The 19,402-nt window shown below is 38.5% G+C and overlaps 1 long non-coding RNA gene across 1 annotated transcript in view; it reads right to left on the bottom strand.

The window, feature by feature from the left end:
- Positions 1 to 19,004, bottom strand: part of LOC134299636 (uncharacterized) — a 90,153-nt gene extending 71,149 nt beyond the window's left edge. The window contains exon 1 of the long non-coding RNA XR_010006868.1: positions 16,809 to 19,004. This is a non-coding gene — a long non-coding RNA (uncharacterized LOC134299636). The remainder of the gene's footprint in view (positions 1 to 16,808) is intronic.
- Positions 19,005 to 19,402: the final 398 nt, after the last annotated feature.

Genomic DNA, 19,402 nt, shown 5'->3' with positions numbered 1-19,402 from the left:
ACAGTAAGAATGTGTTTTGTTTTCTGCTTTAAGATTATTATTTCTTTCTCCACCACACTTATGCAAATTTAATCACACAGTTAATTAAAATATATCCAATTAATTGAATAATAATACAGTCACATACATGTCTACAAGATGTAAGACAGAGTTCACTGGAGCCTAATCAAATACATGCACATCAGGTTACTGGGTTCTAGAAATTGAATTATATGAGAAAATGAGTGTTCAAAACACTGAATCTATCACTCAAATAAAGCACATTCAATTTCAAAACCAGTTCTGCTATTTAGATGACTGGCATTTGAAAATCTGAGTTGAATTTAACATTAAGGGTGAGAATCATATGGCTTATCAAAAAGGCTACAAGCTTGAAACCACTGGCTCAAACACTGTATGTGGGCCTAATGTTCTGCTTGCAGCTTGGCGCCTCAATTAATGGTCCACCCAACTGGAAAAAAATCCCACCCACCTCCAAAAGGAGAATGTGACCTGGAGGTTTCCAGGAGCATTTAAGCTCCTTTGGAATAATTGATTGATTGATTGATTAACAAACAAAGTTGAGCACTCTGTTCTGTCTTGTTTTGTTTCACTTACCTCTTAAAGGTGCCGAAAGGTGCCAGGTTCAAATCCCGGAAGCGGAATGAGCACCCACTGTTAGCCCCAGCTCCTGCCAACCTAGCAGTTCTAAAACATGCAAATGTGAGTAGATTAATAGGTACTGCTCCAGCGGGAAGGTAACGGCGCTCCATGCAGTCATGACAGCCACATGACCTGGAGATGTCTATGGATATCGCCGGCTTTTCGGCTTAGAAATGGAGATGAGCACCAACCCCCAGAGTCGATCACGACTGGACTTAATGTCAGGGGAAACCTTTACCTTTACCTTTTTACCTCTTAAAAGAGAGCCTCCAGTGGTGCAGCAGGTTAAACCACTGAGCTGTGGAACTTGCTGACCAAAAGGTCGGCAATTCAAATCCAAGGAGTGGGATGACCTCCCACTGTTAACCCCAGCTTCTGCCAACCTAGCAGTTCGAAAACACGCAAATTTGAGTAGATCAATAGGTACCGATCCAGCAAGAAGATAACAGCACTCCATGCAGTCATGACAGCCACATGACCTTGGAGGTGTCTATGGACAACGCCAGCTCTTCGGCTTAGAAATGGAGATGACCACCAGCCCCCAGAGTCAGACATAACTAGACTTAATGTTAAGGGAAAACCTTTACCTTTACCTTTACCTTTACCTCTTAAAAGAGGTTTTCAAAACCTCTGAGGATGCCTGCCATAGATGTGGGCAAAACATCAAGAGAATACTTCTGGAACATGGCCATACATCCCAGAAAACATACAACAACCCGGTTTTCAAAAAGCCGAAGGTGGACTTCTGGTTACTTCTAGTTCCATTGTTAGTAAACTTGTGTGAATTCTAGGGTAGAAAATTGTCATTGAATCATTGAACATTGTTATTGTTAACTGGCATCAAGACTATTTTGGATAATGGTGACTCTATGAATGAGAGACTTTCAAGTAACTCTGCTCAGGTCATGCAAGCTCATGCCTTCTTTGATGGAGTCATTCTATCCATTTGAAATATGCCTTTGCCCAATATTTATGTGCAAAGTTGAATTGATATGATTAGGTCAAAATAAGAAAAAATAGAAGATTTTTAAAATACTTAAATAATAAAACAAAAGGTGGCATAACATTTTATTTGTTTAAAGAATGTTTTGAAATAGAGTGTGTATAATAATTTGAGAACTGGATCCAGGCTAAGCCATATTCGGTGGAATAAGTTAGCTGTGATATTTGGTTTGAAATTGCTTTTAATCTTTTTTAAAATAATGGTTTAATCATTTTGTGAGTCCTGGTGGGCAGAAAAGTGACTCACTTTTTTCCCCAAATAAATAAAAGAAATAAATACTCATCCGACTGATTCCATGACTACACTTAGCCTGCAGTCCTACGTGCTTGTGCTAATAATAATGCAATAGTAGTGATAATCATTTTTCCTCTTTTCTTATTAAATGTGTTATAGAAAGAATGCTTGTCAAATATAATTGTTCCATATTTCCCGGATCAGATCATCTTTGGTTCTAGTGATTGTTTTGTTTCCCCTGGAAATTATTGTCACTGAAGAGAGGATGTTTTCACAAAAGGAAGGGTCATAACTCTTTTCCCCATGTCCCGTGGCCCTGCTAAGTTTCCTAAATACTGTTTTTTAAACATTTCTGTACCAAATATGGAAATGCACAAGGAAGCTGAAATTAGAGTATATCCATTGAATCATTAGAGCATCTGGGGGATTCTTGGAATTCTAATCCAAAAAATAAACTTTTTTATCATTGGACCTATCATAGGATATACTTATGCTGTTATTTATTTTCCCTCCTGATTCACAGTTGATAACATTCTCCAATTCTAGTTTTGGAATTATAAGACTAAGAGAGGAGATTATGGTCTTATGAATATATCCATAAAAGAGGATGATGAACAGGTGATATTCTATGGAGCTGTTGTGGAATCATGCCTCAGATTTTGCTTTTGGATTGCTTAATCAAAGAAACACACCAACGATCTGGAGAAATAATTAAATGAGACTTAAGAAACAATGTAGGAAAGGTGGCCTCACTGGGATTTTACTATGTATCAGTTTCCATTTCTGCCAAATAATGCCTTAGAAATAAGATAGGAAGGGAAGAAAGAAATTGAAAGAGACTTTGAAATATAAATGGTGGAGCAGAACAGAATGACAGAACAATGGAAAAAGTACTATAGGAAAAAACAATGGTTTATAGGAGAAAAGGAGAAGAGATTAAAAAAAGAATGGAGTGCTGATCGGTGAAGATGAAAAGACCCAAATCTGTATAACTTAGCTAAAGGAGTGGTATTCCTGAGTCTACACAACTGCATGAAGATATAAATGTCAGTGAATGGGAGGGCTGCCTAGCATTAGTTAACTGAAGAGAAAATTGGAATTGAATAAAAGAATGAATAAGGGAGCAAATTGAGACTTTAACAGGCCAGAAGTTGAGAAAGATCTCTTCATAGACAGATAGAGTTAGAGTTAGAGTAGGCAGAGTTAGCTTGGAATGAACTCCAGTTATCTGAAAAGGTAGTACATCTGTTCTATGGGAATTAGCACAGAAAAGGGGCATCGCTTGGTTGGACACATGCTGCTCAGGTAGGTTCCTGGCTCTCGCCAGGTAGTGCTGAAAATTCCTTTCTGATATCCTGCTGCCTTGTTTTAAGTCACTATATCCAATGCTATATTTGATGGTTTTCGGGGGGGGGGGGGAGATGGACTTGATAAGAAGGGAAGCAGTCCATATCATACCCTATGAAAACCCTCACTGTTTGCTCTAGCCCTTTTTAGTTGGAGGGATTAATATTTTATGCACAATTTTGGGGGGTCAGTCTAGACAGCCTCTTCACATTTGAAGCCTCCATGATCCTGTCCCTTTAAGAATCCTCAGAGGCAGAGCCTCAGGCAAGCCATTTCTAGTTTTTGGAAGAGTCAGCCTTTTTGTGACTAGAGCGTGAAGAGAGAGGAGGACCAGGGGATCTACAAAATAGCACGTTCAGTCGGAGCTGTATGAGCTGTATTCAAGTCCAGTCAGAGTTAAATATTGAAACCATCTTAGAGACAGTTGAACACCTTACAAGAAAGAGACAATAAGAAGAAATAAAATTCAAGAGCCTCAGTTCTCTCAAAGACTTCACCTCTTCTCATAAAGACTTTGCAGTGAAACTCAGGAGGAGAGTTAATAAATACTTCTTGTCAGTTAATAAATACCTGTTTGATTCAATTGTCAATATTTCTTGTCAGTTAATAAATACCTGTTTGATTCAACTATATAGTCTCTGATCTGTTCCCTGCACAGCCAATTCACCTTCCAAGTAGTCAAGATAGTGTGGTGGCAGAGCTGTCCACCTGCAGGGTTTGTAAGGTAGGTTGTCTCCCACTCTCCATGCAGTTGCCCACCTGCTTTGCTCTTCCAATCCATTTTCTTTTAATATTAGAGGGTGACATAAAACTTGAAACATTCATTTTTATTATGTTTATGAAAAGTTCTTTTACACTGATTTTTTAAAGTAATGATTTAGAAATCATTACTTGTTACACCCATAAGTAATTTTTGTTTGGTTTATTTTTTAAAAAAAATGCAACTTCATTATCCTCTTCAATAACTCCAAAAGTAATTACCATAGTTAACAAGCAACTCAACCAATCGTCTGCAATTATGATACAGCACAGCACTTTTATAATACTGGCTGTTACAGCTAGCATGAACACAGTGCAATGATTTTAAATTACAGTGGACTTCTGATATCCACTGAAGTTTGGTTCCAGGACTCCCTGTGGATACCAAACCCATGGACTCTCAAGTCCCATTATATGCAATCACATTTTAAAATAATGCCCCCTTATATAAAATGGAAAAATCAAATTTTACTTTGTGTGCATGTGCGTGTCTATGTATGTATATGTGTATATATATTCCCTTGGATACAGAATCCATGGATATAGAGAACTGACAGCATACACTGAATATTCAGAATAGTGGAAGGGAATATAATGCTATGAAATAGCTTAGTAAAAGGAGTCTTCTTTCTGTATGCTGTTTTTCTGGGTCTTAACTGGAGCAGAACAAGACCCTTTGAATCACTGTGTGTGTGTGTATAAGCAAATCTTATCTTTACATTAATCCTGCTTTTCTAGGCTCTTTTTTTCTTCCATTTTACTGCATGAAGTGTTTAATTATGGGAGGAAAGAGAGATGTAGTCAGGTGGTAATTGCTCCAGGGAAGCAGCAGGAGACTCAAAAAGTTCTTGAGGATCTGTTAGTTAAGGCTTAAGGGGTCAAGCCTAAAATGAAGATGGAAACACTTTGAGATGTTATGTCAATTAGAGATGTGCTTGCAGTATGTTAGCAAACCCTTGCTTCCAGAGTCTTCACACAGAGTTAACAAGCTGAAAGTTGTAACAAGGATGTGAAGAATGTTTCAAAAGAGGAACGTAGTCAAAGTCAAATGGCAGCTCAACATAAACTCTGTATAACTAGGGTGAGAACCATAGGCCCCTCCAGGTGGTATTGGACTATAATTCCCAGCATATGCTGGCTGGGGCAGATGGGAGCTGTATCTGGAAGGCCACAAAATTCCCTCCCCATCTGAAAGGGCATTCAGTGGAACACAAATTGAACTACCCACTTATTGTCTGAATTCAATTAATACAGTGTTGTTCTAATTGCACTAGAGTTTTAAATGAGGCCCATTAATATTTCTTTATAATTACAGCCCTTTACAAAACATAAGTGGTGTATGAAAAGGGTTCAGTGTTATTTTAAGGATGATAACTAGCAGCAGCCCCCACCCACTCCAAAATCAGGCAAAATAAGCAAACTGTCTTGTAAAGAAGCTTTTGAAGCAAGTAGATCAGCTGTCTAACAGGGCTTGTTTCAACCTCCTCTTTCTTCCCACCTCCTACTGAGAAGTAGGAGAGTTAGTCAAAAATGACTCTCTTTTTTATTTCCCCTGCTGAGTATTTACTCTTTATATCATCTGATTCAGCCATTTTGTATTTAATTATAATAATACTCTGTCTTGATAAAGCACCTTTCATCTGGCGATCACAGGAACTGCAGACATGAATTAAACCACTGGGATCTCTATGCGGATAAGAATATCTTAGAAGACACAAGAGGACCCTGCATTATTTATCTGAGGAACAGGAAGAGAGGGGCAGATACTGAAGTGAAGTTCATTCAGGATTTCGGCATCTGGGTCCAGATAATACACAACTTGTAAAAATGCATATAACTCCCCAACCCAGATCAGGCTAGATCTAAGAGAAGCAACTGACAACTTGGATTTATGCTCTTTGTAAATCTCAGGGCCTATCTACATGGGATGAATAGGGTGACTTGGGGTGGATGGACTCCATGGTGTCTCTGAAGCTCTAGAGCTCTGGAGCTCACCCACACTTTATCATATTGTAAACACTTGATGCAGTTCTGATTCAGAACTGACCATGGCTACTCTTGTTCTCGCAAAGGGGCAATTCTACCTTCCTATCTTCCCTTTTATATATTGCTCTGACTAGTGCCAGTAGATGCAACAGACAATGATCGCCAGCAATTTTGCTACCAGTGCTTCCTGCTAAGCCAGGGAGGGCAACTAGAGTGGATATCTGCTAGCCACCAAACCTGCATGGCAGCTGACTTTGCAAACTCCCACAGTGCTGATCCAAAGTACCCCCACTCCCACTCCAGAACAGCTGCAGGATATGTGGTCTATGGTTGAGTGTCTTGCAAATTCAGTGTGTTGTAATTGTTGGACAAGGACTCTGGAAGACCTGTGTTTGAATCCTCACTCAGTCATGGAAGTCTCCTGGGTGACCTTCAGCAAGGCACCTGCCTCAGTGGAAGGCAATGGCAAATGCTCTCTGAAACATCTCACCAGAGATTAGTCTTAGAGTTATAACTTGGAAACAACTTGAAATCATACAACACAATCACACACCTCTTGTTTTGTACAGCAGGCCTGTCGTGCCCCATGAAGACCCTAACTGTTTACCCCTAGTTACACGCTTTTTAGTAAAAGGGATAAATATTTTATGTACAGTTTCTGGGAGGTCAACCTAAACAGCCTCTTTGCATTTGAAGCCTCCATCACCCTGCCCCTTTAAGAAACTCCTCAGGGACAAAGCCTCTGACATAGCAAGACTTTATCTCTCCTTATAAAAACTTTGTGGTGAGACTCAGAAGGAGAGAATGTCTAAAATTCTTGTCAGTTAATAAATTCTTGTTTGATTCAACTATATAGTCTTTGATCTATTTCCCACGCAGCCAGTTCACCTTCCAAGTAGTTAAGATAGCATGAGGGGCAGAACAAGGCCCATGCCCAGCTTGGCGTTTAACAAGCCAAAGCAGAAGTGCTAAACACTGGCAGTGGCAACACATCCCAGGCACTGCAGGCTATATTTTGGCGGAAGGAACTGGAAAAACCACCTCTTGAGTATTCCATAGCTAAGAAAAGCCTGTGAAGTCCATGGGGTCACCATAAGCCAACAAGTGACTTGGAGGCTCATACACATACACTACACATACACTAAGTTGGATATATTAGGAAAGAATGGAAGTGGAACATAGAGAGAAAGCATGTGGCACATGGTTTGTTCACAAACTGATAAACTTGGTCTTAAGCATGAAAAATGTGCAAAATGTTGCTATCTTCTCCTTTTCCTTATGCATTCAGAAAAGTAATGTTTAGCACATTTCTGATACATTTTTTGAGTTTGCAATTGCTATGAAAATATATATATCAATAATCACATGTATATCAAGATAAGTTATTTAATACCTTTCCATTCACATCTATATCTATTTATGCACATGTGCTCTGGCTGACTTATTTGGTTTTCACTCTTTTCATTCTGTAAAACTCAACTATATATATTCAGATTTCTAGTTCTTTTTATTGCTACCCTAAAATGTCAACTTCTACATTCCATGCATAAATTTAGACTGTCACAAAATCAACCCATCTCCTGACTCAAAGCGGAATGATCACTGCAGTGTTAATTTGAGTATTATTCTTCTATTCCATCAACACATCACATTATAAGAAATATCTTGTCAAAATCTGGCATGGCTTTATATACCCGAGGATTAGTTTCTTTACACTGTATTGCTCCGTGTTTAAACAGCAATATGTGCAGCCTCCTGAATAAATCAAATGGCATAGACCTATGGTAGAATAATTCACAAGCAAAAATGCAACGTAAAGTTGAAAATCTGGTGGATGCATTAATTCTCCCTCAACAGTTTTGTGTTCTGCAAGAAATCATGCCTGAAAGCATCATAGTAATCAATCCCTTACTCATTCCTTATGCCTACAATGGTTTCAATACTTGCATACTTTCAAATAGAATACTGTCCCCTGTAAAGTGAGATATGTAAACACTCTGAAAACAGATATAGAGCTGTCTGTGACCTCATCTATACTACCATATAAGGCAGTTTGAAACTGCATTATACAGTAGTTTCAGATGCGGCCTGTCACTGAAAAATAATAACTTGTACAGAGCCTATATTTATTTTTAGTAGTAGACATAGTAGTAGTAGCACCACCATCACTAATTTGGGAGTCAAGGTGGTTTAGAAACTGAAACTACAATATAGCTAAAAGTCAACATATAAAAAGTAAACATTAAAATAATCTAGGCTATTAACAATTTAAAGCCTTTTCTTCAAAAGCCTTTTATTCTAAAAACGTATGTAAATAAAAAAGTACACTCCCACTGATGGAAAGACAGCAAGGAAAGGGCTAGGCTTTGGTGTGGGAACAGCCACTGAGAAGGCCCTATCTCTTGCTGTGTGTGTGTGTGTGTGTGTGTGTGTGTGTGTGTGTGTGTGTGTGTGAATGTGATGAGACTGAAACAATTCTCAATAATAATAATAATAACAACAACAACAACAACAACAACAACAACAACAACAACAACAACAACTTTATTTTTATACGCCACCTCTATCTCCCCAAAGGGGACTCAGGGCAGCTTACATGGGGCCAAGCCTGAATAAAAACAATAGCAATATAAAACACAACAATAGACAAGAGACATGCACAATTATAAAAATTTAAACATTAGCCAATAAAAACAAATGACAAAAACTAATAAAAACATGGATTGAAACGAAGAGGTTGTAAAAGTAGACTGGGTAATGTGCATGTTATGTGGGTCTCAGGGTCTGGCCTGGTTCACAGTGGGAGAGGTGATATGCCACATATCCTGGATCTAAACTAAACTATATAGGGCATTTATAGATCATAAGCAACACTTTGAATTGTTCCCAGAAATAGTTTGGTAGACAGTCGAGCTGTTTGAGCAGAGAAATTATAGATCCTTGTAACTAGACGCATTTATGAGTAATATGCTACAATACTCTCTGGTTGAATGGTAGCTTACAAACCAGCACAGTTTGTATTGGAGTATGTACATGAAAGAACATGTAGATGTGCAACCTCCAGTGGATGGAAATCAAATGCAGTGCTAGAATTCAGTCAGCATGACTTAGATACAAAGTGCATGGGGGGGGGGGGGTATCAAGTTTGCAGATGACACAAAATCATCCGCAAACTGCCGAACAGATTGGAAGATAGGAACAGAACTCAAAAAGATTCAGATCAACTAAAAATGGTCAAAAAGTCTAAATTTGTGCCACAGATACCAAATGCACAGGTTTAGGATGGGAAATACAATAGCACAGAAGTACATGATAAAATAAGCTTAAGATTACTTTTGAACATAAAATGAACATGAGTCAGCTGTGTGATGCTACATCAAAGAAAGCAAATGCTACTTTAGTGTGCGTTAAAAGATTTGGCAAGAACAAAGAGCATTGCAGCCAATTGCTCTGCAAGGTCTCAGTAAAAGGTTCAAATAAGTTTGTCCTGAGTAGAAAGGACAAATATGATTGTCAATGAATTTGCAGTAGGGGGTAGAAAGAATCTAGTTTCAATTCAAATCCAATGTGCTGATCTCTGCATGTACTTTGTGGCAGGGCAAATGCAATTTGTTTCCATGGTCATAGGTGGCTGTGGAGGGGGGGGAGGGGGGGCAAAATCTATACACCTGAAAAGTACACAGAGAAAAATTGTTACTATGCCTTTCCTCCTCTTCCACCTTCTGTACTTATTGCAGAAGAGCTAGCACTGGCTCTTTCCTGATGTTCTTTCACTACTTTTGAAACCTGCTGGACAAAGCACAGAAGAAGAACACAAATCTTGCCAGTTGCTCTCTGACCATGTGTTCTTCTGAAGAGGAACTACTGCTTGATGTAAACCCAGCACACCACAGCTTCTTGAGATCTATAGTTTTTTCTTCATTTGATTACGCTGGAGAGCAGCTGCACATTTTTTACTCTGAAAATGGTTTGATCTGATGGTTTATGCTTTAAACATCTTTAAATTTGGTGGTGGGTTGAGTAGAATTGGTGACTTTGCAGTTATTTTAGTTCCATCATAACACATCACCCTGGGTTCCAATGATTCCCTATGAAATTGACTCTACACGTCAGTCTCAATTGACATTGCAAGTTCAGGATCATAGTCCTAATGCAAATTGGGACCTGTCAGTACTAGAACAGGGATCAGGAACCTTTTTTCTGTTCTTTGGGCTGAATTTCAATTTGGGGGTTGAAATTATTTTTAATCTGAGGTCTCTTAATAGAGTGCAGAAGAAAGGGTGCAGGGTGGAATCAAAATGTGGCAGACAGGGCCAAATATAGTTATTTACAGTTTAGACATTTCCCCAATAATTGTACAAACATAGCTCCATTCTGTGAATGCCTACTCAAGTAGTAAGGTTGAGTATACCTTATATGGAAATCCAAACTCTGAAATATTCCAAAATCCTAAACTTCTTGCCCCCAGTCTCCTACCTTTGGAGAAAGGGGCTAGTCATACATGCAGCACCTTTCCCTAATGGTGCCCTAGTAAGGGAAAGATGGCGGGGGGGGGGGGGGAGAGAAAAGGGAGAGCTCTGCTCACATAAGATCCTGGTTTTAAAAAGACATCTCAGTTGTTTTTGTGCTTACCTTCTGTTTGGTCAATGACACCACATGGCTGAGTAGGCATCTTGGAAACAAACCAGAAGGGCAAGCATGGACAGATCCTATTGATAACTGCCTGTATTCAGCCCAGTGAGAATGAATAGACTCAGAGATGGTGATAGGAAGATTTTCATTTCTCTTTCCACCTACTTGGTAAAAGAATGGAAAGTGAGCTGACAACTGGAGGACTATATGGAATGTCTAGATTTTACAGGCACTTATACAAACAGATTTCTTCACACCTTTCCCTCCTCTCTTCTCTTGACGAAAACTCATCAGAACTCCTTGAGGAAAAACTCAGATAGCTCTTCTCTCTCATCCCACATTTACTACGTATATGCAAATACAGGAGTTCAAAAATCTACTAATTCTGAAATCAAAAAAATTCTGGACAACAAAGATATTTTTGATAAGAAAGATTGGACCTGTAGTCAGAATAGCAGAGCTGCTGCAAAATAACTTGAAAATTTATCAGGAGGACCAGTGTCAAAGTCTAGATTTCCCCCCTCTTTTTTGGGCCATTAACATAATTTACCACCAACATTGATTAAAGTGCTCAAGTGGTATGATTACCAGAATCAGGAATTGCACTGCCTTGACATGACAGTGTGTGGGAATTTTTGACATATGCTAGTTATAGAGTTGGCTGTTAATCTGCAACATTTATAACACTAATTGACTCACACCAGAATGCAGAAATAACTGAAGGGACTGTTTAAAAAAGAAGTTACCTTGTTATTGTTGGCAGAATATAAATGGCCTGTGTCAGGGTTCTTACTGCTAAAATGAAAAGCCAGCCAAGGAAAGAAGTGACATTATGAGCAGAAGAGAATTGACATAATGACTAGAAGTTTCTGTTAATAAGCATAACACTGCGTTCTTTTGTCAGATAATTCTACATTAAAATCCCCATCAAAATTCTGAATATTTCCCTCCTTGCCATGCTATACTTTTCTTTATTAAAGACCTGCTACATCAAGTTGTTCAACTGAAAATATAAAATAATCAGCACTCTAAAAGACCATATTTTGGAAGAGTAGAAATGATTGCAGTTCTAAAACACCAGGGTAGCTGAGGAAGAATGATACACATTGTCTTTTTTTTTTACACTTGTGTTCAGTGTGCATACAATATAATAGAATATAATTATGCTTAGACCAAAATTTTGCAGAAATATTTTTGACCATGAAAATATTGGACGTGGGGGGGGGGGATTTTCCCCGAACCCTCAGAAAATTGTGGTGGTGATTGAACAGCCCAGCATTAGATTTCATTTCAATGCCATCTCTTTATCAGTTATATAGGTTCACATCCAGTAAGGCTTGTAAGGAGCACCAGTTTGGGTAGGCCTGTTTCCCATTCAGTAAGACACGCAAATGCTCTTGTTGGCAATTGTCAAAAAGATAGCTTCCACTGTTTGAGCATGGGGATCTGAGGCAGAGAAGTGGGAGGAAAACCTCAGTATCATGATAGAAGCAGCCCCTGATGTGGACGTTAGGTGGTCTTTGTTTGGTGCAAACCAGCATCTGCTTGCTGCAATAGGCTATATCATACTGTTCCAATTTTGGCCAAGGCAGTTCCAATTAAAGCTGTTGTCCCATTTTTAGCTGCTTTTTAAAATATCTCTTATTCTCACTTCAACTTACTTCAGTAGTTTCAAACTGAGTTCACAGCACAAAAACAGTTTACATTACATTAATTTAGCAAGGAAGAGAGGAAAAGAGGAGGAAGGTCTTGCCTTTCTCAGTAAGCTCAGGCAAAAGCAAACTGCTGCAGCTTCTCCTAGCTTGTGTGTTCTTCCTCATTAATAGCTTCAGCCATATTGACCCACTGTGATCTTGCTTGGCCACACATGTCCTGATTTTCATCTTTGAAATAAATCTCCCAGAGGTTCAAAGACTTTCTAGAGGTTTTACGTCAGCTCTGGCTAGTGCTTGGATGGAAAACCTCCAACAAATATTATTTGCTGTAGGCTATTTTTCAGAGGAAGTAACAGTCAAAACCACCTCTAAGTATTCCTAGCCTATAAAAATAAAATCAATGGCATAGATTTCTTTGTCACAATAAGTTGACAGACAACTTGAAGACACAAGCAAAACTCAGCTTCTCAGACATACTTCCTTTCTGTTATTACCTGATAGCAGCAGAATTTTGATCTAACATTTCACACAGATTTTCTTCTCTTGTAACATTTGTTTGGAGGTCAGTCTTGCTGCCTATGCCATTAATTTGCTGCCCATTTGACTCTCTGTTATACAAGGTGACAAGGGTCTTAGCGTTTCCCAATGTAAACATCAATCTGTATCCCAGGAACCAGCTCCAAATCAATCCAGAGAAATGAAATAACCATTAGGCTGATATCGACCCAGTTTATGAATTCACTAAATGTTGTAAATAAAGACATAGATTTCATTGTCAGACTGTGCAAACAGAGGGTTCTCCCCAAGATATTGGATTTGATGCTCTTTCGTGGGTTCTGAAGAGGAAGAATACATAGGAGAAGGTAAATGAGCTGGTGTTCATGTCACTGATGTGCAGGGAGAACTTGGTGATCAATCAAGGAGTGTAACAAACAGAGTGTCACAAAAGATTGCATTTCCCCTCCGGCTGGTTTATTCTGCTGTCTTCATGGAGCTGTGAAGGTCCTTCCAGGTGGCCTCCTTTGACTCACCTCTTCTGCTATTTTTCATGCAGCCATGATTGCCTCCTAGGCTGGAAGTAGAGGAGTCTCTACTTCAAGAGTGTCATACCTGATGAAGAAGGACTGCTATTGAGTCAGCCCAACTATTAGAGAAAATTCTGGAAAGCTGCTTTTTAGAAGTAATTCATTAATGCATTGTGTTTGAAAATCAATTAGTAGTTTTTCATTGTAATATTTGAAATGTAATTCACAGATCCAGTGGCAGGTGATATTTCCAAAATCAGTGAAATAGCAAATCGATTCCTGGTTTTAATCCAAACTTTAATTGAGCTAGTCATGGTGCTGAGCCTACTGTAAAGTCTGAACTAAAACCTAGACTGGATTCACTTCCCCAATAGCATCTGAGCCCTCAGCCCACATTACTGTCCTTGTTTCTTTTCATTACACTTTTTTAAGAGCAAAGATTTCTGCTGATCTGCATTCTCTTTAGCTGTCTCCAGTTTACTGGGTTTTTCAAACAGTGTATATCACTTGAACTGTTCAATCTGCAGAATCAATTCAATTTAAGACTCCAGTTGCTACTTTTTAAAAACTATATAGCTTGCGTCCTGGGTCCCATAAAGGCTGCCCGTACTGGTGCATTTCTTCTGTGTGCTCCTTTCAACATCTAAGGATGTAGGCTGTTTCCTTACTGCATGAAGTGTGTTGAGTAAATGAAAGTACAAAGGCATTTGGTAGTGGTGGTTCTATCATTATGGAAAGCCTCCCAGAAGAAGCATGTTTGGCCTCAGTTTGAAGTGTCTTCCAATGTTTAATCAAAAACCGTATTTTGTAGGAGCCCTCTCATGTTGTCCAAATCCTGGTTTTATCTGTCATCCCTTGCTGTTATTAATAGGGTTATATCCTTTTTTACTGACTCTTGGAGTGCTTTGATAAGTATATTCCTTCAATTGCTTCACTAACTGTTTCTGTGATACTGATTATTGTTCTCATGATTATGATAGTTTGGATTGTTTTAATTATTAAGTGGTTATCCTCCTTATCCACTTAGGATTTCTTTTAAAGGAATGGTGTTAGCAGTGGAGAAGGAGGAGCAGGAAGAGATTAAGATGATATGCAATTTCCTCTCAAAGCAGGTGACACTAGCAGTTCTATTTCTACTTGTCTTTAAATTGTTTTTCATGTATGAAGAATTTTTTTTGACCTTTGCATTTTGGCTTTTCCCTTTTATGGTTTTCAGAATAGTGTTGGTGCTGGGTTTTTTGCATGGAGAGAAATGAAGACTACATCATAGAACAAAGTTTCCAAAGCTCTGCAAATATAGTATAATAGTGCATAAACAATCATATACTAATTGATATATTGACTTCCATGGTTTAAGGCCGCAAAGTGTTTTCCTGCATGGGAAGCTAGCATGGTGTACTGGTTTGAGTGTTGGACTCGAACTCTGAACATCAGAATTTCACTCCCAACTTGGCAATTGAAACCCATTGGATAAACTTTGCTTATTTGTTCTGTGAAAAAAAAATCCCACTTTTCAAGGGGAAAGTAAAGCAAACTCCATCTAAAGAAATTCTGCACACAAAAACAGCAACTACAGCAACATTCCTGTATGACAGAGGGTTGGAGTAAATAGTTTTCATGCTCTCTTCCAGCAATATGATTTGGTAATTTTGCAAGACCAAGGAATAAATTTTGCTTTCTTTTGATCATTATATCTTTTATACAACAACAGGAACACCAGTTTTCTGGGTTCAAAGCAATGGTGTATTTCCACCATCAAAGTGGGAATTTTCCAGGGAACAGATGATGCAATCCACTTGCTACTGGCAGAAGGGGGGAAAGCACTTTGCATGCCAACTGGCAACATCCCTTTGCTCAGCAAGTTAATTGGGCTGTCATGGGGATCAAACGCACATAGCCACACTTGGGGCGGGGATGGCAACTTGTTTGGCCCCGAGGCTCTTGTTCAGCATGTTAGAGATGTTTCATATGCTGGAGGGCTCGGGTTAATTTACATCTTTTATTGGCAGATAATTATCAGCATTTGCATAAAATGCATTACAATGACTGTGGAAGAATCAGGTCATAAAGGATGAAAGTTGTACTCTAGCTAGGGGAAAATTAGGAAGCCCTAAAACAAAGTTAGAATCCCTTTCCCCTTTAATATTTATAAAGGGGTGGAACGAGGAATGGAGAAAATTGCTGCCTTTTCTGTTTTCTTCATATGACATACAATACCTATGGCTCTGTGCTCAATGCAGCATTTGCAAAATTAGGAAAACATAGCACAGAAAACAATTTGTGATTCCATGTGTGGTAAGAGCATTCATGGCAGAATCAAATAAGAAACGTTTATTGAGGAACAGAAGATTGTTCCTTAGGTGGCAAAGGCCCAAGCACACCCTGGCATCAAAGTCTTTTGTTGACTTCTGAGACTAAAAGATCTTGTTTGCATAGAGTGAAGTAGTTTATAGTAACTCCCACAACATTGTCTTTAAAGAAGGACACATTTTATTTTGGAGAAGATTCCTTCCTATTTACCACCCAGCATGGAAATCATTTAACTTCTTAATGTTGAGAGATTATAGTCCCACAATTCCTCACCATTAGCTGTGCTGGCTAGGGCTTCTGGGAGGTGCTGCCCAGCAATTTTCGAGGGGCACCTAGTCTCCACATTTGTATTAACCCTCTCATAATTTTTAGAATAAGCAGAGCTTGAGGCATTAATTTTAAAAAATTAATTGGTTGGCCTCATTTTTCAGAATTTTTGAGAGCAATTCTTTACTGCTCATCAAACATAACTGAAATAGATACACTATGTATATGTGTTTTTTGTTTTTAAATCAAAGTGCTACCAGCTGGGGCCTATGGAGCAAAGCTTCTTATCCATCCCAGCATCACAAAAGTCCATGAAGAAATACAAGGCAATAGAATGAGGCAGGGCATGAGCAAGGACTTGGTGAGACCCTATCCCATTGCTAGAAAGTAATTAAAAGGATTCAGTAAAACCACAAAAAGATATGATGTCATCTCTGGTTAAGTTACAATTGTCATATATTCTTGTTAAAAATTTGCTGTTAACAAAGGAAGTCATTACAATTAATGTAATTAATTTTACATCACTCTATATGTTTGTTCCATGGGCTGATTGTTCCTTACAGGAGGCATATGTTTTGCAATAGTCTTCCACCCAATAATTGTAGAGACAAAAATAGGAATCATTAGATTTTTCCCCCTTCTCCATCCTAAGGAAATCTGTACTCTACAGGAACAGACTTCTGCCTAATTCCACAATCAATAATATGACTGCTCACTTCCTTTCTTCATATGAAAGATGACTTATTGTTATTGCACACAGATGTTTGGGAAGAAAGACATAGGGACATCTGCTTGGAAAAGATTGAATTTCAACATGCATCAAATATATGAGGCAAGGCAGCTGGTATCAGAGTGAATCAGAGCCCCTTGTCACTCCAAGCTTGGCAAACAAAAAGGCAGGCTCCCTCCCGCAATCCCCCACATCCACTAAGAACTTTTTTCACCCACCTTCTGCTTCTTCCTTGCACATGGATGAGATTCAACATCATGTGGTCATGCGTGAAGTATACAAGAGAGAGAGAGAAAGAAAGAAAGAGAAACATTGGGTTGCACTGCCCAATTTATTTTTGGTGTCTTTAAATATTCCATCTTCAATCACGCGTGAAACCATGGTAACTGCATACCAAATAGGTAGAAACTTGCAAAAAAGACTGCATATAATGTGATTGCTACATCTGTTTTGTAGAACATGTATGTTTTCCCTATGTTCTCAACACATCTATCTGCATTGGAGTAAAGGGTATGTGAACTGGTAGTTGAACCTTGTGTCTTGCATAAAAATATGAAGATTCTGGGATGAAGTTTTACCTTGGATAAACCAAATAATGGGGGAAACAGTACTCTTCAGGGGACCTCTATTAATTATTTCAGTATTCGAAAGTAATAATGAGGACTTGATAAATCAAAACCTTATATTGCTCATGTTATGTGCCACAAGACTTGAAATAGTCAGAACCTAGGAAAAAACTAGAGAATTTATCCATAAAGAATTGATGAAATAAGATGTGGGCTATTGCCCTATCTGAAAAGTTAACTTACAAATTAAAATTAGAAAAAGTAGAAATAAAGATCTGTTTGATAAATGGAAACCATTTATCAACTTTACGTGTAAAAGCAATAATGAATTCAAACCAGCAAACAACCAAGAAGAATTGTGGATAAACAACTAGAAAATATATTATCATAATGATATGCAGTTGATGAAACTGGAATTAGTAAAAGTAATAGACCTGCATTTTTATAACGCTATATGAATAATATTGGAGAGTGGGGGAGGGCATATACAGATTTGGGAATAAACAATGTAACAAGGCAATGGTAATATGTCCAATGTTTTAAAATAAGTAAATAAAGTTTACATTTATATTTAAAAATCTTGCATTCTAAAATCATTTGCTGGGAATGTGATGAAGAACATGTTCCAAGTTAGTAATCTGTTATTGAACTCTGGGTTCTGAAACCATTTATTTTAAACACTTTTGTGAGTTTCATCATGGAAACCCTAAAGTGGCTGCAATCATAGACATGCATGTGGTTTTCGAGGTTTTTGATGGCATGATATAGTGGTTTGAGCATTGGACTATGATTCTGAAGACCAAGGTTTGGGTCCCCACTCAATCATGGAAACATACAATTTGGCAACAGAGGTGAGAAAATGGCAAACATACAGTTCACACTGTGTGAATCATATCAACTTGCACTGGCTGCCCACACAAAGTCTGAAAAAGAAATGGAAATGTACTAGAATCCTAGAGCAAGGAGGGCTCCCCTTGAGTCCAACCCCATCCTGTGCAATAACTCCAGGTATAACATCCCCAGCAGTCTCTCTTTTGAAGACATCCAGAGAAAGAGATCCCACCGCTTCTCTAAGCAATTGGTTCCCTTGCCAAACAGCTCTTGCTGCCAAGATGTTCCTTCTAATGTTTCATTGAAATCTACCCTCCTGTAACTGCAGACTGTTGGAGTCAGTCTTACCCTCTAGGGCAGCAGAGAACAAATAAATGAATCTTGGGATTCTTGTGGGAAATATTGACCTAAGACAACCCCTGTAAAAGTTTTAAAATTTAATGATAGGAATACTGAGAAAAGACGTCAGAAATAAAACACCGGCATCACATTGCCCTTTTATAGAGTCTATAGTACAAGAGACTTGGGAATAGTGTGTTATGGTCACTACATACCAAACCCGAACAAGGATATTGTACAGCTTGAAAAAGTAAAGAAAATATCAAGGGACTAGCAACTTCTCCATGAATAAAATGTACATTATCTGCAGCTATAAACTGTACTGAATGAGGGAAATATGATAGAAATGAACAGGGAATTTTTATTTTCCCTCATGATACTAGAGTGTGATTCTATCCAGTGAACTGAAATGCTGGGGGAGATTAAAGAAGTATTTTATTATTTAGCACATCATAGAATTGTTGAATTCAGTTTTAATGATGGCCACAGACTTGAATGCACCATATGGTTAACCTGGGAACCACCACTGATGCTGAGTATTAGATACAAGAAGTATCTGCGTGGTGGCTACTGAAGACTATAAGATAAGTAGGGCAGTTGCACTCAGATAGGTGTCACATAAGCAACTTGTTTTGGGACTAGTTGAAAGAAATTATAACATGTGCTTTCATAGACCTAAGGTGCATCCACACTCTAGAAGTAATGCAGTTTGACATCACTTTAACTGCAGTGGCTCAATGCTATAGAATAATGGGAATTGTAGCTGTGCAAGGTACAATTACAGAGAGTGCTGGTGCCTCACCAAACTACAACTCCCAGGATTCTATAGCATTGGGCCATAGAAGTTAAAGTGGTACCAACTGCATTAATTCTACAGTGTCTATATTCCCTTAGTCTACTTCCTTAGATGCTGGGAGTTGGTTGACATAACTGTTTGAGTGCTATGGGACCAATTCAATATTTAAACTGGATATATGAAAGATCCAGTGTTGCCCTCCCACAAGAGCCTGCTCAGGGAAAGCCGTTTTCTCAAGTACTAATTTCCTTAGCACGTACTGGTGGAACGGGAGATAAGA

Source organism: Anolis carolinensis, chromosome 5, assembly GCF_035594765.1.
Source record: "Anolis carolinensis isolate JA03-04 chromosome 5, rAnoCar3.1.pri, whole genome shotgun sequence".
NCBI lineage: Eukaryota > Metazoa > Chordata > Lepidosauria > Squamata > Dactyloidae > Anolis > Anolis carolinensis.
The sequence above is the reverse complement of the archived record's forward strand: the minus strand, read 5'-3'. Positions and strand labels throughout refer to the sequence as shown.